The sequence below is a fragment of the Macrobrachium nipponense genome, chromosome 30 (assembly GCF_015104395.2).
Source record: "Macrobrachium nipponense isolate FS-2020 chromosome 30, ASM1510439v2, whole genome shotgun sequence".
Lineage (NCBI taxonomy): Eukaryota > Metazoa > Arthropoda > Malacostraca > Decapoda > Palaemonidae > Macrobrachium > Macrobrachium nipponense.
In genome coordinates, this window is record NC_087218.1 from 26,030,538 (window position 1) to 26,045,881 (window position 15,344).

The 15,344-nt window shown below is 43.7% G+C and overlaps 1 protein-coding gene across 7 annotated transcripts in view; it reads left to right on the plus strand.

Moving 5' to 3' along the window:
- The window catches only part of LOC135202381 (cyclin-J-like), a 197,005-nt gene that overhangs the window by 177,733 nt on the left and 3,928 nt on the right, over positions 1-15,344 (plus strand). The window contains exon 7 of one of the 7 annotated variants that reach the window (XR_010311725.1): positions 8,759-8,852. The exons of the other annotated variants lie outside the window; for them this stretch is intronic. The gene's annotated coding sequence lies outside the window, so the exon portion shown is untranslated. The remainder of the gene's footprint in view (positions 1-8,758; positions 8,853-15,344) is intronic. 7 annotated transcript variants of the gene reach the window in all.

Here is a 15,344-nt window from a genome sequence, read left to right on the forward strand (position 1 = left end):
AATAGATTTTTCCTTCGTCAAAATCCCTTTTCTGGGCTCAGCTCGTGTCGGCCTATGAAAGAGTACCAGAGAAACAGACAAGATGGGAAAAAAGGGACAATGAAAAACAGTGTAAAATGATGGATATAATATAAGTAAATCAATTACAGCATATAAACTAAGCACTTAAACTAACTTATACTAAACAGTAAAACAATAGAACGTTAGTAATCTTAAAGTACTTAAATGGTAATTACAGTAAATTACAGTGATGCATGTAATATAAACAAAAGGGGATTTACTTAACATATTTACAAAATATACAAACTCATTGTGTCCTACCCTAGCATAAAAATAAGGGTAGGTACACTGAAGTCCATCATTAATACAAGTATGGCAAAATATATACAAACACATTGTGTCCTACCCTAGCATAAAAATAAGGGTAGGTACACTGTGTCCTACCCTAGCACAAAAATAAGGGTAGGTACACTGAAGTACATTATCAGTACAAGTGTGGATGTCCCTAGCAAAAAAATAAGGGACAATCCACTATATGATTCAACGGCTAAGGCTATGATATTCGAGTAGCCTGGCGATAGGGTGAGGCATGTTGGATGAGTAGGTAGAGGAGACCTGGATCTATACTACAACTACTATACAGTATCAGGGGAAACAATGTTTCCCGCTGCTACTGCTGAAAACTTTAAAGATTCCAAGGACTTTAAATAATGCCGTTTTAAAGACTGTCGGGGATTTCCATCCAGTATACTTTCTAAGATCCTCAAAGTTCATATGTTGAAAATAATTAATTGAGGTGGCTACTCCCCTGATATCATGTGCTTTTGGGAATGACTCAGGGTTGGCTTGTTTATGAAGTAAAGGATTTGTTGTCTAATACCTTTTTACTGACAAAGTACCACCTTTTTCTCTCATGAAGAGAGCACCTGAGGATCTTGAAGAAGTACGAGATAGAAAGGCTCTAAGAGTTGATACTGGGCAGAGAGAAGGATCCTGTGGAAGTGGGATAACCTTCCAAGGAGCCCACCTTGCAAGAGGATCTTCATTTTTGGCTAAAAAGCTACGATCCGGAGCAAGTAGAACTTCTCCTGATGGGAGGAATTCCACATGACCGCATCCCTGGATAGAGCCGACAGTTCTGAAATTCTAGCTCCTGAGGCTAGGCTTAATAAGAATAATGTCTTCCTCAGGAGCATTATGAATGTACAAGATGAGTTGTCAGTATCTGAAGCTAGTTTGAGGACATCATTTAAGAACCATGAAACTGTAGTAGGCCTCTGAGAAGGTCTAAGTCTAGCACAGGCTTTGGGGATAGATGTGAAATAAGATTCAGTCAGATCTATCTGAAAACCTACTTGAAAGATTTTCTTCAAAGCTGATTTATGAGTGGTATAGTGCTAGCTGCTAAACCTTTTTCAAACAAGGATCTGAAAAAGGATATAGCCAGATTAACTGTCATGGTTGTGGTGTTCGAGTTCTCTCAAGAAAGATGCTAATTTTTAACAGCTGAGTCATATTGTCTAATGGTTGATCTCTCTTATCTGATTCTAGGAAGAGAATATTCTGTGGATCAATATCAGCATCTTTATTAGCCGCAAACTTCATGAAGTCCATAAAGTTAGGGTCTGAGAATTCCTGAGGAAGCGAACACAGTCCTCATTTGTACTGATTGTGATAGTTTGGGATGGGATCCGTTGAGGTCGGAGACCCATTCCCAGAAGAAGAGGATACCAGTTGCTCTTGGCCAGTCCGGTGCAATCAGAGCTACTATCCCTTTGAAAGACCTTAGTTTGCTTATGGACTTTCAAGAGAAGATTCACTGGAGGAACAAAAACATAAATCCTCCTCCACTGATTCCAGTCCAATGACAGGGCGTCCGTGGCATAAGCCAGAGGGTCCAGGTTGGGGGCCACATCAGCAAGGGAGCTTGTGGTTTCGCTTTGTGAGGCGAAGAGATCCACTTGGAGACCTGGGACTCTCAGGCTTACCCACTGGAATGACCCGTCGTCTAGAGACCACTCTGATTCCAGAGGAACTGACCGGGACAGGGCGTCTGCTATCACATTCCTTACTCCTGCCAGGTGAGTGGCAGACAGATGCCATTTGTGTTTGTTTGTTGCTAAGCAAAAATGGCTATCATGACATGATTCACATGCTTGGATTTGGACCCTCCTCTGTTGATGCAATGAACTACCACTGCACTGTCCAAAACTAGCCTTAGATGAGACTTCTTCGGGGGAAGCAGTCTCTTCAGAGTAAGAAATACTGCCATTGCTTCCAACACGTTTTATGTGGAGCTGGCGAAATTGAACTGACCAAGTCCCCTGAACCTGTTTGAATTGAGAGTATCCCCCCCCACCCGGACAGGGAAGCATCCGTGTGAATGGTTAACACTGGAAGGGGATATTGAAGGGGTACTTTCTTGGCTAAGTTCTTTACTTTTGACCAAGGCCGTAGTTGATTGCGGAGGATCTGTGGAATTACTGACAACTTGTCTCGATATTTGGAGTTTGCTCTTGACCGCCAAATTCGATTTATATCTTTCAGCCTTGCCTTCAGAAGGATATCTGTTACCGAAGCAAACTGAAGGGATCCTAGGATTCTCTCCTGGTTTTCTCCTTGACGTTTGTTTGCATTTTAGAAAATTGCCTGACAGATTTTGCTATTTCCTTCCGTTTGGCCACTGGAATTGACAGATTGTGGGAAGACAAATCCATTGGATTCCTAGCCACTGAAAACGAGATTCCGGAGTAAGTCTGGATTTCGTTTTGTTTATCTGGAACCCCAGATGTTCAGAAAGTGAACTACCTTTTTGGTGGCTTTGAGACATTCCTCGACGTTGTTGGTGCCCAGATCAACCAATCGTCGAGGTATGCTGCTACCATGATTCCCTGAGCTCTCAATTGTTGTACAACACTTCTGCTATTTTTGTGAATACCCTGGGGGCTACATTCAGACCGAAGGGCATCACTTTGAATGAGAATGTTTGATTTCCTAGCCTGAATCCTAGGAATGGGCGGAAGTGCCTGGCTATAGGGATATGATAGTATGCGTCTGTAAGATCGATGGAGCAATGTGACGGCTCCACGCGGAAGTAAGGTCCTTACTTGCGAGAGGGTAAGCATTTTGAACTTGTCGCAACGAATGAAAGAGTTTAGCTTTGACAAGTCTAAGATTACCCTTCTTTTTGTTGAGCCTTTCTTTGGCACGCTGAATAAGCGACCTTGAAATTTTAGATGCTTGACTCTCGCAAATAGCTCCTTTCTGAAGGAGTTCTTCCGCGTAATCTGTCAATTCTCTGACGGTATCTGGTGGAATGATTTGATTGGAGGAGGATCTTTGATCCAACTCCCAGCCCAATCCTTTGGACACTATGCTCTGTGCCCAATTGCTGAACCCCCACCTGTGGCGGAAGAGGAACAGCCTCCCTCCTACCTGGGGAGCCTCATTGTTGATGGGCGGGTTGGCCACCACGCCCTCCCTCTGAACTGCCTGCTCCTTGGTCGCCCTTCCTGCGCCACGCTGACGACGTAACCTCTCGCCCTACCTCTCGGCTGTTTGTAGCCTTGAGCCTCATATGAGGGTTGAAGGCCGGCGAGATAGCGTAGGAGTGGATGGATGGAGATTGATTGAGGGGACAAACAGGAGGATAGGCTGGTTCTGCTTCGAACTAGCAGGTTGTCCTTGTTGGGTAACTGGGACCGCCTGCACAAATTGCTGCTGTTGCTGGTGTTTCTGATACGGCTGGAACCTCTTACCAGCCTTCTTCGGTTTCTTACCAGCAGTGGGAACGGAATCTTGTTTCCTCTTCGAGGAGAGGAAATACCCCACTAGCTCTATAAGGCTCTGGTTGAGCCTAGCAGCTTCGTGGTGTACTTCGTTGACAGCGGACTCTGGGAAGAGATCCGCTCCCCACATGCTAGAGGCCAAGAGTCTATTCGGCTCATGCCTAATAGTACATTCTTGTAGAACATGCTTTCGGCAGTTCCTCCTAGCCTGGAAGAAGTCAAAAGCGTCCGTTAGTACCGTCTGGAACTGAGATTTCGCCAAAATCTTGAACAGCGGTTCCGTAGCATAAGAGAGGGCAGCCATTTCCGTAATTACAAGGGAATTGAGGGACCTGCCAAACCTGGTTCGCGCATCAAACTCCGCCTGGATTAGGGAATCCGGCAGTCTTGGTAGCTTCTCGCCGAACTGGTCCATGGCGCAGTCCGGTTTGAGCTTACCCAGCGTGAATGTAGCTGGCAAGTTCTCCCACAATTCTCCGAAAGCTGGGAAGAGCGGAGAAGTAGACTCCGCCTCCCTCAACTGTGGGATGGGCCTCATCCTTTGAGGACTGCCTGAAGGGACTTCTCCACTAATTTCGTGGCGAACGGAAGAGAAAACATCCTCTTCCGTCGCGAAAATAGTGAAGGGACTCTTTGTAGGCCTGGAGTTTAGTATTCGTACAACTCCCAGTCCTCAAGGCAGTGACCCATTCCCGCTGAGCATGATCTCTACTGTATAGTAACCGACTCTCTAGAGATCTTGTTCTTCCTAGTGAGAAGCCGTTGTTAACGGTCCAGCCTAGCATAACAACCGATGAAAGGCTGCGTCAGACCTGGAGGGTAAAACTCGAAGTCCTCAATCCTTCGAGTCCCACACTCCGGGATAGAGATCATCCCATCCTTGAAAGGAGCGTAGGCAGCTACTCTCCATGGGTTCTCCATGGAGAAAGCTGGCAGAGATTCGTGTGGCGGGAGTTGGAGAATCCCAGTGCTTTGCGGGATGGGGAGAATGGAAGAGGAAACCTGAGATAGCCCAGCTACTCGGTCCTCATTTTCTCTAAACCCTGTTAGAGAGGTCTTGGATCGATTGGCCTGATTGAGACAGAGTGCTCGACAACTGTGCGAACATCTGCTCGAATCTCGTCCCCAGGGCGGAGACTTGCGAGCCAACCAGCTCGCCCACCTGTTGCATCACCACTGCTGAGAAACGCAGAGGGATCAAATGGTGCTAGGACCCTGCTCCCCCAGGGACCAGGAGCTAGCCCCCTACGCGTAGGCCAGAGTGAAGCACGGTGGGGGCGGGAGAAGGCACTGGCTCGGCTGGGAGCGCGAGCCCTTCTCCTTAGAAGCCTTGCTTCTGGAGCTCTTCGAGTGAGAAGAGCTCGGCTTCGCTTTCACCGCATCGGCGTAGGAAGTCGACGACTTCCTAGCCGAAGAAGACGAAGAACGACTTCCTCGAAGTTGTCTTGGCTAGAGTCTTCGGTTCTCTCTGTCCCTTCACCTTTGGGGGTACAGAGAGAGCGGGAGAGCGGGTAGTGGGACCTCAGATCCCACAAAGCCTTGGAATGAAGCACTGGAAGAAGGGACAGGAGAAGATCCAGGAGCACCCAGGAAAGACTTGGGCGCCCGACACACCTACCTCAACCAACAAACATCACCACCCCTACCGCCATAGGCTCGATGTTAAGGTCCAGGGCAGCGACGTCCACGGGGACGACTCCTGGGAGGCTACGACCCCAAAGGATTGCTGGAGGTCTTGCTGGATGGAGGCTATCAGAGGGGCAGCGGACAAGGGGTCAACGTAACTGGTCGACTTGCCCGCCGGGGAAGATCTGGACGGCCAGCTTCTTATCCAGAATGTAGGGCTGGCCTTTGGCGGCGTTCTTCCCGAAGCCGCCCACCACCACGCTTTCAGGGTGGCGAGGGCGACTTCCCTCACACAGTAGCCTGAAAGAAAAGCAAGATTAGCTTCCAGTGGCGGAACGGGGTTAACAAACTTATGACTAAGGGTTGTTAGTAAAATGATAAGGAAGCCTATAACGGACTTACCCCATCTCCCAGCTGACCAACCAGGTCCGTAGCAAATGGCGCAGGCCTTCCCTGGGTGCCAGACGATCATCTCACTGTATGGACGTGGCACAGGGGGCATGAGACTGAACCTCATCGTGTCCGCAGGGGTCGTACAACGTAGCGTTGCACGCTTGCGGGGACCTGACAGTTTGGTAGCCTGTAAGTGGAAAGATACATGAAGTACCAGGTAAACACTTACAGTCTAAACAGATGCTCCGCTGGTGCCGGAGCGATATAAAGTTAGATTAAACCAGAACCCCGCCAAAATACGTGTGGTAACTAGGTTGGTTGTGCTCTAGGCTATAGCTCCGCTGATGGCGGGGACACAAAGGAAACCAACCAGGAGTGGTGGTAAATGGAAACCACGACGAAAACGGAAAATGGCGGGGATGGTAGATAAAAATATCATGTTACACAATTCATTGTAAAATTATTGGGTATATCCTTAAAATAATAATAATACAAACCTCCCTCCGCCCGTCTACTAGAAGAAGTGGCGCGGGTAAGAAGCAAGCTCCCTTCCGGTAGCGGGGGGGGGGAGAGATGTAAGGATATAGTAGGCAAGCAACCGACCACTAGAGGTGCCCGCCCCGCCCGCTAGCGGAGCCAGTAATCTATAACCAAAGGTGCCCCGGCTGCGACGGAAGGCTCCTTTCGTATAGCGAGGGAGGTGGCTGAGCAACTGGGGAGGGGGGGAGGAAGGTCTGTGGGTGTAACACGGCGGGAGTGAGAGAGGGGGGAGGGATGGCCCTACTCCTCCCCGCCTCACCGACTACCCGCACGGAGACCCGGTACCTCATGAGTGGTCGCCCTATACCCCCCGCTGGGAGGAACCCCTGGTCGCCTCAGAGAAGGAGTGAGAGAAGGCAACTGAGGTTGTCATGACAACCAAGGGGTCCCCCAGCTCCTCCCTATACCAGAAGGGGGAGGGCGGGGTAGGGTAAGGTGCGATGGAACACGTGACCGCAAGTGGCCTAGGCCGCGAGCAACACAACCGTGAGAGGGCCACGTGAACCAGGCTGTACCAATACAAGGAACAAGCACCTAGGCTAGCCTAACACCCTAAATATAATAAAATTATACATCGAAAAGATGGAAAAGACACTTTTAGTAAAAGAGAAAGAAGCCCAGGAGGAGGCAGACTGTTCCAAGAAACAGAAGCCTACTCGGAGCCAGCGATAGCCGATGAAGAGCAAGAGCCGGGATGCTGGGCCGGAAAATTCATAATAATAGCCCTAAATACCAAACTAAGAGAAATGGTAGAAGGGCTGAACTAGCTAAAACTCGATGTAAAAACAATGAACGTAATATAGTAAGCCCATAAGTATAAGAAGTCCCAGTATGGAGGACCGGGAATTCTAACGAGGCAGCATGGCGCCGCCACGAGACAACCGGGGAACCGTATATGACCTATTAAGAGGAAAATACAGGTACCCGGAAGATAAAAATGAGGTAAAATATTACTTATGAGTTACTTAACTTAGCCGTGGCAATAGCAGAGCGTTCCATGGTAGAATAGAGAGATAAATCCAGAAATAGCACAGCACAAGGGAAAATTGCGTCTTGACGCTAGCGCTAAAAATTAAGGATGTCCGCTAGGGGCGCTGCTGTCCGTGGCGTCCTCTAGTAGTAGTAGTAGCGGCTGCATCGCCCGTTGGTATCAGCTCTCTCTTGGGGGGATTCTGATTGGAAGTTCTAATTGGTGATTGTCTCGTGGTAGTGTTCCACACTCGCCCCTATTATCATACCGACACTTCTTTTTAAGAGTGAGCGAGTCAGTTTTACTGACATTTTCTTAATTTTGTTTTTCTCTGGTAATTTTAGGTTAATTTTACCTAGAAAGAATGATATTATTAAGGATCCTTTCCATAGGCCGACACGAGCTGAGCCCAGAAATAATGAAACAAAAAATTATAGAAAAATAATAGTACTACTACACTCACTACTATTTCTCTAAGAAAAGCAAATATTTTACTCTGTAGTCACCATGAAAATACTGTACATCCGCTAAAGAACTTGAAAATAAGGGGAGTTGGGGAATGTAAACAATAGCGGAGACTGTAAACTGTGCGGTGATTGGCCGACACTTACGGGCGCCTTATGGGGAAAAATGCTGATTGGCTTAGAACTGACTACCTGCTTAGTGACGCGTGCTCTCATTGGCTCACTCTTAGCTGCGCACATGCTTCCTTGTGGTTCTAACTGAGCTCTTATGAGGCTGTAACCTCCGCGCGCGCACAGCGTACATTCATGTAGACAAAATCGATAATTCCTACTGCTCAAGTAGGGATTTCGACCTTTTTGAAACTTCTGAATAGCATAGAAATGCAACAAATAGACAGATTAAACGTTGCCAAATCTACTGGTACTCCTAACTCAATATTGGTTGGGGTGGCATTTACAACTCTGTGGTTCTGAGGCCCTCATATAATATAAATATACATATATCTATATATATAGATATATATAATGTATATATTATATAATATTATATATATTATATATAGTATAATAATATATATATATATATATATATATATAATAGATATATATATTAATATATACCACACACACACACACACACACACACACACACACACACACACACAGATACATACATACAATGATACCTCGTTTGTCAAACATTTCTTATGTCGAACATTCCGTTTTTCGAAAGAAATTTTCTAGAACTCTTGATATTTATCAGCATGTTTGCTGACTTAGATACTTAGGAGTGTGAGTTATGCTAGGCACTTGGATATATGGGTTAGGGTACCACTGGGAGTTTTGACATAGGCTAGCCAATATTAGATTCTGTTAAATATAAACTAGGCAAATCCCTAATAAAATTAAATTTAGGCTAAGCCAGTTTTCCTCTTATTGTACACTTATGTCCTTATGGTGCTTCCAACTCGGCGCAGCACTTGATGATTGCTGGTTCAAGTATGCTGAAGGCATCCAGTTGAGAGGTTGCGTTCGACGATAGGGTAGAAGTCCGTCATTGTAGGTTCGGAGGTAAGCATATTGTTGTAGTAGCCCAGGAGGGTATATGTGTAGCGTAGACTAGTGCTTTATTTGTTTGCTGAGTTTGTTTCCACTTATGCATTGTTGCCACTGTTGTAACATCCCCATTTTGGGTGTTATATATTATAACGATATTTGTTATAACCTCAACTGTGAAGGAGGAAATGATAAGCTATTAATGTATGATTGCTAATCCCTTACTTGTTGCCACTGTTATAACAAAAACATCCCCCTTTTGGGTGTTATATATTATAACTACATTTTTAAAACCTCTTTCATGTAAAGGAGGAAATGATGAGCTGTTAATGTATGTTTGTTCATCCCATTCTCGTTGGGATTTGTCAGGGATGAAGGGCGATGATAAAGTGATATCTTCTTGCTTCAGTTTATTAGGGAAACTACATCTTCGAGAAAGTGTATAAAAAGTATAAGTATATAAGCACATATAATTATAGAATACAAAAAAACAAGCACTGAAGCTCAATACACTAAGGAATCATATCCTACTATATGGGGTAGAACTATTGGATCGAAGCCTGTATGTAAGATTCAACACAAGTACAATAACAATCAGTTACACTTATACATTACAATATTGTGCTTTCTTAATGTAATACCAGTGAACTGAACATGTCCATCAGACGAAGATTTCCCAGGCTCGTTACATAAGCATCCTGCATGCATGTTACATAACATCCTGTATGAAAAAGTGCTTTGAGAGAGTAGGTGACCATAGGGTATTTCCCTACTCTCCTCTTGTAACCCCCAATTTAACTGTACATAATTACCACGTTAAACAACTGTTTCCAATTGTTACGGCCTCTGAGAGAGGTCGCTTCAGGTTCGATGTGAAATAATAAAAAAAAAATATTTCAACACCAACAGTTGAAACTGGGGATATGAATATAGAAAGAAACACTAACACAACAAAGGTTTATTTACAAGCTTACTAACATAGGTAAATGCAGAATGGTATCTCCTATTTACATAAAAAAAATAAATCTTACACTGCATGAACTGGGGGAACAGTGAGGCAATTCAAATACTTGCGGGCCGGTTTAATGACTCGAAGCAGTGGCTTCACAAAAGGAGAGCGGCAATTGCAGACGTCCTCTTGACTCTTCTCTGAAGTCTGCTCGACGTCGAGATAACACGGACAGCACTCCTGAAGACGACTAGACCAGTATCCAACCAACTCTCGAACAACTTTTTTTTCTTATCCTTCGTCGGTCTCTTTCTCTCTTATCTCTCACGGATAATCTCTGCTGCTGCTGATTTCTCACTGATATTCTGACCAGTGGCTCTTACTGAGGATATCTCTCTGTGACTAACTGGTGTCTCTCTTCTACGATCTCTGCTGCTCCTGCTACGACCGTCATATTTATACGGCACTCTGGGGACGGAGCCTACGGCGAACTTCACAGACTCCAGGGATTTCTAGAACTTCTTAGATGAATCTAGACAAGGTATTGCATCAGAAATCGCGGCGTTTCTCACGTCCCGACGAGTTCCACAACACTCCTGCCGATTCTAGAACCATCAAGATAACAGGCACCTCCAACACAATTCGCTAACGCCTCCTTGCTGCCGAACTTCTCGAAAATGCATTCTCCTTTCCTTTATCTTTCTTTGCAGGAAAGCAATTACCATCACACGCCCCCCCAAAAGAGACAAAATAAAGAAATAAACTGATTTTATTTTTTTTTCTAAAGAGGAACAAGAATTAAACAGCAGGGAACAATTCTGCATAAAGCTTTAACCCAGTCAAACACGCACGCTTCTCCACATACACTCACTCGTGTGATAACAGAAAACGGTTAGTAGGCTACTCATTCTGGGAAATCTCTAGAGAGGCTATCAGCTAATACATTATCCTTTCCCTTTATATGAACTATCTTCAGGTTATAGTCTTGTAATTCTAAACTCCAACGCATTAGACGTTTATTCTTGTTCCTAAACCTCTCCAAATAAACTAATGGATTATGATCAGTATGCACAGTTAAAACAGAACCGCTACGTGCGTAAATCTCAGTGTTGCAAGGCTGTAACTAAACCAAACAATTCCTTTTCAATAGTGGAATAGTTCTGTTGCGCTTTATTCAGTTTCTTTGAATAATAGGCAACTGGGAGTTTCATTTCATTCACTTCTTGTAACAAAACCCCTCCTACACCAATATCACTGGCATCGATCGCTAAATTAAATTCCTTAACCAAAATCGGGTAATAATAGAACTGGCTCGTGAATCATTATACCTTTAACTTGTTGAAGGCTTCCACACACGCATCATCAAATACAAAACTGCGTCCTTTCTTAAACAGATTAGTTAAGGGAGCGCTTATTTCCGAGAAATTTGGTACAAATCTACGGAAATACGAAACCATTCCGAGAAATCTCATGGCCTGTTTTTAAGTTGTTGGGATTGGGAAATTCACAATAGCTTCAATGTTCCGATCCTTTGGACAGATTTTACCAAGACCTGTCTTATGTCCTAGATAAGTAATAGAGGCTTTCCCAAATTCGCACTTCTTTAGATTAAGAACAAGATTCGCTTTGGTAAGGGCCCTCAAGACTCTCGCCAAAATCCTTACATGATCCTCCCAAGTCTCTGAAAATATCACAAGATCATCTAAGTACACGACACAGTTGTTGATGCCATTTAAAACTTTATTCATTAACCTTTGGAAGGTACTGGCTGCGTTCTTTGGGCTCGAAACTACCAAATGGCATTATAAAGGTGGAAATTTTCCGGGCTCGTTCACTTAAAGGTACTTGCCAATAACCTTTAGCCAAATCAAGCTTTGAGATGAACTTGGAATTTCCGATTCTATCTAAGCAATCGTCAATCCTGGGTAAGGGAAAATTACTTTGCTTCGTTACACTGTTTACCTTCCGGAAATCAATGCACAATATATCTGATCCATCTTCCTTTTTCACCAGAACTACCGGGGAACTCCATTCACTCTCGCTAGGTACTATCAAATCATTATCTAACATGTAACTAATTTCCTTCCTCACAGATTCTGCCTTCTCTGGGTTCAGACGATATGGACTTTGCCTAATGGGTTTTGTGTCCTGCAACTCAATATCATGTTCTAAAACATTGGTTAGACCTAGTTTGTCACTAATAGTTTCAGGATAATTTACTAAAACATTACGTACTTCCCTCACCTTTTCCTCTTCTAAACCCTGATTAAAAACTTCGAAATTCTTAAGCACCTCGGAGTTTTTCTCAAAGCTAATCTCTTTCTGGGACACTATCACTACAGGCACGGGGCGTTCGTTATATTTCTTAAGCAAATTTAAATGCTGCCACTTTGCTCTACGTTTACCCATATCTATTAAATAATTCAGATTCCCCCTCTTCTCTAAAATCGAAAAAGGACCTTCGAACTTATACGATAAAGAGGGACCTTCTTTCTGGACTAATACTAAAACTTTATCTCCTACACAGAGATGTCTCTCTTTCGCTCTAAGGATCATGCTTCGTTTTTAGTTTCCCCTTGACTCTTCCACTTGGTCTCCTTCGCTAGTTGCCAAGCATCCCTTAAACTGTTTTTATAATGCTCTAGATTAGTGATGTAGTCCTCACTACCTTCTTTATTCATTAAGTTACATTTTAACATTTCCAAAGGACCTTTAGCGGTGTGACCGAAAACAAGCTCAAATGGACTAAATCCGGTAGTGTCGCTCGGGCTAACCTTAAAGCTAACAGAACGAAAGGTAACTTTTCTTCCCAGTCGTGTTCGAAGTTCTTACACAATTTCCGTAAGCAACTCTTTAATGTTTGATGAAATCTCTCCACAATGCCTTGTGATTCGGGATGATAAGGTGTGGAAGTTACGAGTTTGATGCCTAACTCTTTTATTCTATCCTTGAAATATTTGAATACAAAATTACTACCATTATCACTGTATAGTACGAGGCAGACCAAACCTAGAAAAATAATTCAACAATCGTTTAACTAAGGTCCTTGCGTTGCCGCTTCTTACGGGTACCGCCTCGGGATAGCGAGTTAGTCTATCAATGATTGTCAACAGATATATATTCCCTCCCTTACTTCTAGGCAAAGGTCCAACCATATCGATAACTACATTCTCAAAAGGTTCGCCTACCAAAGGAATATTACACAACGAAGCTCTGGGGATTACTTGATTCGGTTTCCCGGCAATTTGGCATTCATGACAGCTTAAAACATACCTCTTTACATCATTTTTCATTTTAGGCCAAAAGTACGCCGTACTAATACACTTGAAAGTTTTATTTACTCTCAAATGTCCTTGCTCATCGTGTGCTAATTTCAAAACTAGCTCACGCAGCTTCCTAGGAACCACTAATTGTTCTGTGATTTCTCCTTTAAAACCTGACTTCGGTCGAACACAACGACACAAAACTTCGTCCTTTAAACAAAAAGTTTCCTTACACACATCATCGAGATCATCATCCAGCTCACACTCAAAAATTCGGGATAGTGTCTCATCCTCTCTCTGCAACTTGACTAGCTCATCCTTATCCAAAATGTTAAAAGCCTAATTCATCACCGTAACTAGGACTAGACACAGGTACATTTACAACGTTACTCTCGACAGCTACGCCTTCCCTTTGGCTATCACTGTCAACATCGATAGAGTCTGGTCTCTCAGCCACACTCATGCCAAGATCAACTTCGCTACCTCTGTCACACTCGTCCGAATCCACGAACTTACTCTCGTTCGAATCCACGAACTTACTCATGTTCGAATCCACGAACTTATTCATGTTCGAATCCACGAACAAATTATGACTGTAGTCTACGTCTGTATCTAAACCCGACCTAGTTACTACCATTTCAGGCACTGGAATATTCCTCACAACAGGATTCACATTCTTGGATAAAGCTAAGTCGTTACCGACAATAATGTCAACGCCTTCAATGGGCAAACTGTCCACAACGGCAAGTTTCACTTCTCCTGACACTACCTGACTTTCTAAATTCAACTTCAACAAAGGACAAAGAACACAAGTGTTAGGAAATCCACCTAACATGACTTTCTCTTCCATATTGATTTCTGCCCTGTTCGGCACACACTCCTTCCTAATCAGTGAGACAGCGGCGCCTGTGTCTCGAAGCAAGACTACTTCCCTCGGATCTACTCCTCCAAGAGAGGAAACTACGCCTTCCGGCAGAAATTCACCAAAAACTTTCCTAGTTTCTCTCATCACATCATTCCTACTTGACGAAAGGTTAACTAGAGATGCTGGTCTCTTACCGTCCTTCCTTTCTACTGCACAATTTCTCGCTAAATGCCCTTTCCCATTACATCGGAAACAAGTTAATTCTGAGCCACTAGATGCCACCCTACTCTTACAAACCTTAGACGTATGACCAGGTTTTCCGCATGTATAACAGGAATAGTCACTTTTACTCACATTGCTATTACTAGGACTGAAACCTTTACTGCTTTGTACTCTACCAGACGAAGGATAATTTCGTTTCTTTCTAACACTCAAATTATGAGTTAGACTATATCCGTCAGCTAGCCTAGTTGCTCCTGCAAAAGATACTTCTCGCCTATCCTCTATATAAAGTTTAATCTCAGGGGATACGTTATCTTTGAAGTTTTCTAACAACACTAAGTTCTTCAAACCGTCAAAATCCTCAACCTTAGCGGGAGTTAACCAATCAAAAAACAGCCTATCTAACTTCTTACCGTATTCTACATACGTAATATTTTCATCCTTTCTCAAATTTCTAAATTTATTACGGTATGCCTCTGGTACTAACCTATATGCGCTAAGAACAGTTTCTTTCACGATATCGTAATTATCACATTCCTCCTTAGACATGCAACTATAGTACACAGTAAGTGCCCTACCACTCAAAACTGACTGCAAATATAAAGTCCACGTTTCATTAACTTCTCAAAACACATGAAATATGTCGTAACATCTTCCTCGTCGAACTTTGGTACTAATTTTAGCACTGCACTCATACCTAACGTATCAGCTCCGTTTTCGTTCTCGCCTGAGTGACTGTTAAGAGTACTTTCCCCTAACCGAGCAATTTCCCACTCATGCATACGTTCTTTCTCTCTCTCTTCCTGCTGCATTACCAACATTTCTCTTGCTGCATTTTCATTGCTTCTCTCTCTTGTTGCATTTTCATTGCTTCTCTCTCTTCCTGCATTTTCATTGCTTCTCTCTCTTTCTCTTGCTGCATTATCATTACTTCTCTCTCAGCCGCTCTTTCATCTCTCATACTTATCTCTTTCTTTCTTTTCAACATACTCACGGAGATCATTCCCCTCTAGACCTAGTAGCTTACCCGACTCGATAAACTCTTTCACCATCTCACTCATTCTGATTCTTTCTATATCCTCCCTGTTTCAAACTGTTAAAAGTGTTGATAGCCTAAGCAAGGTCGCCACAATGTTACGGCCTCTGAGAGAGGTCCGCTTCAGGTTCGATATGAAATAATAATAAAAAAAATACTTCAACACCAACAG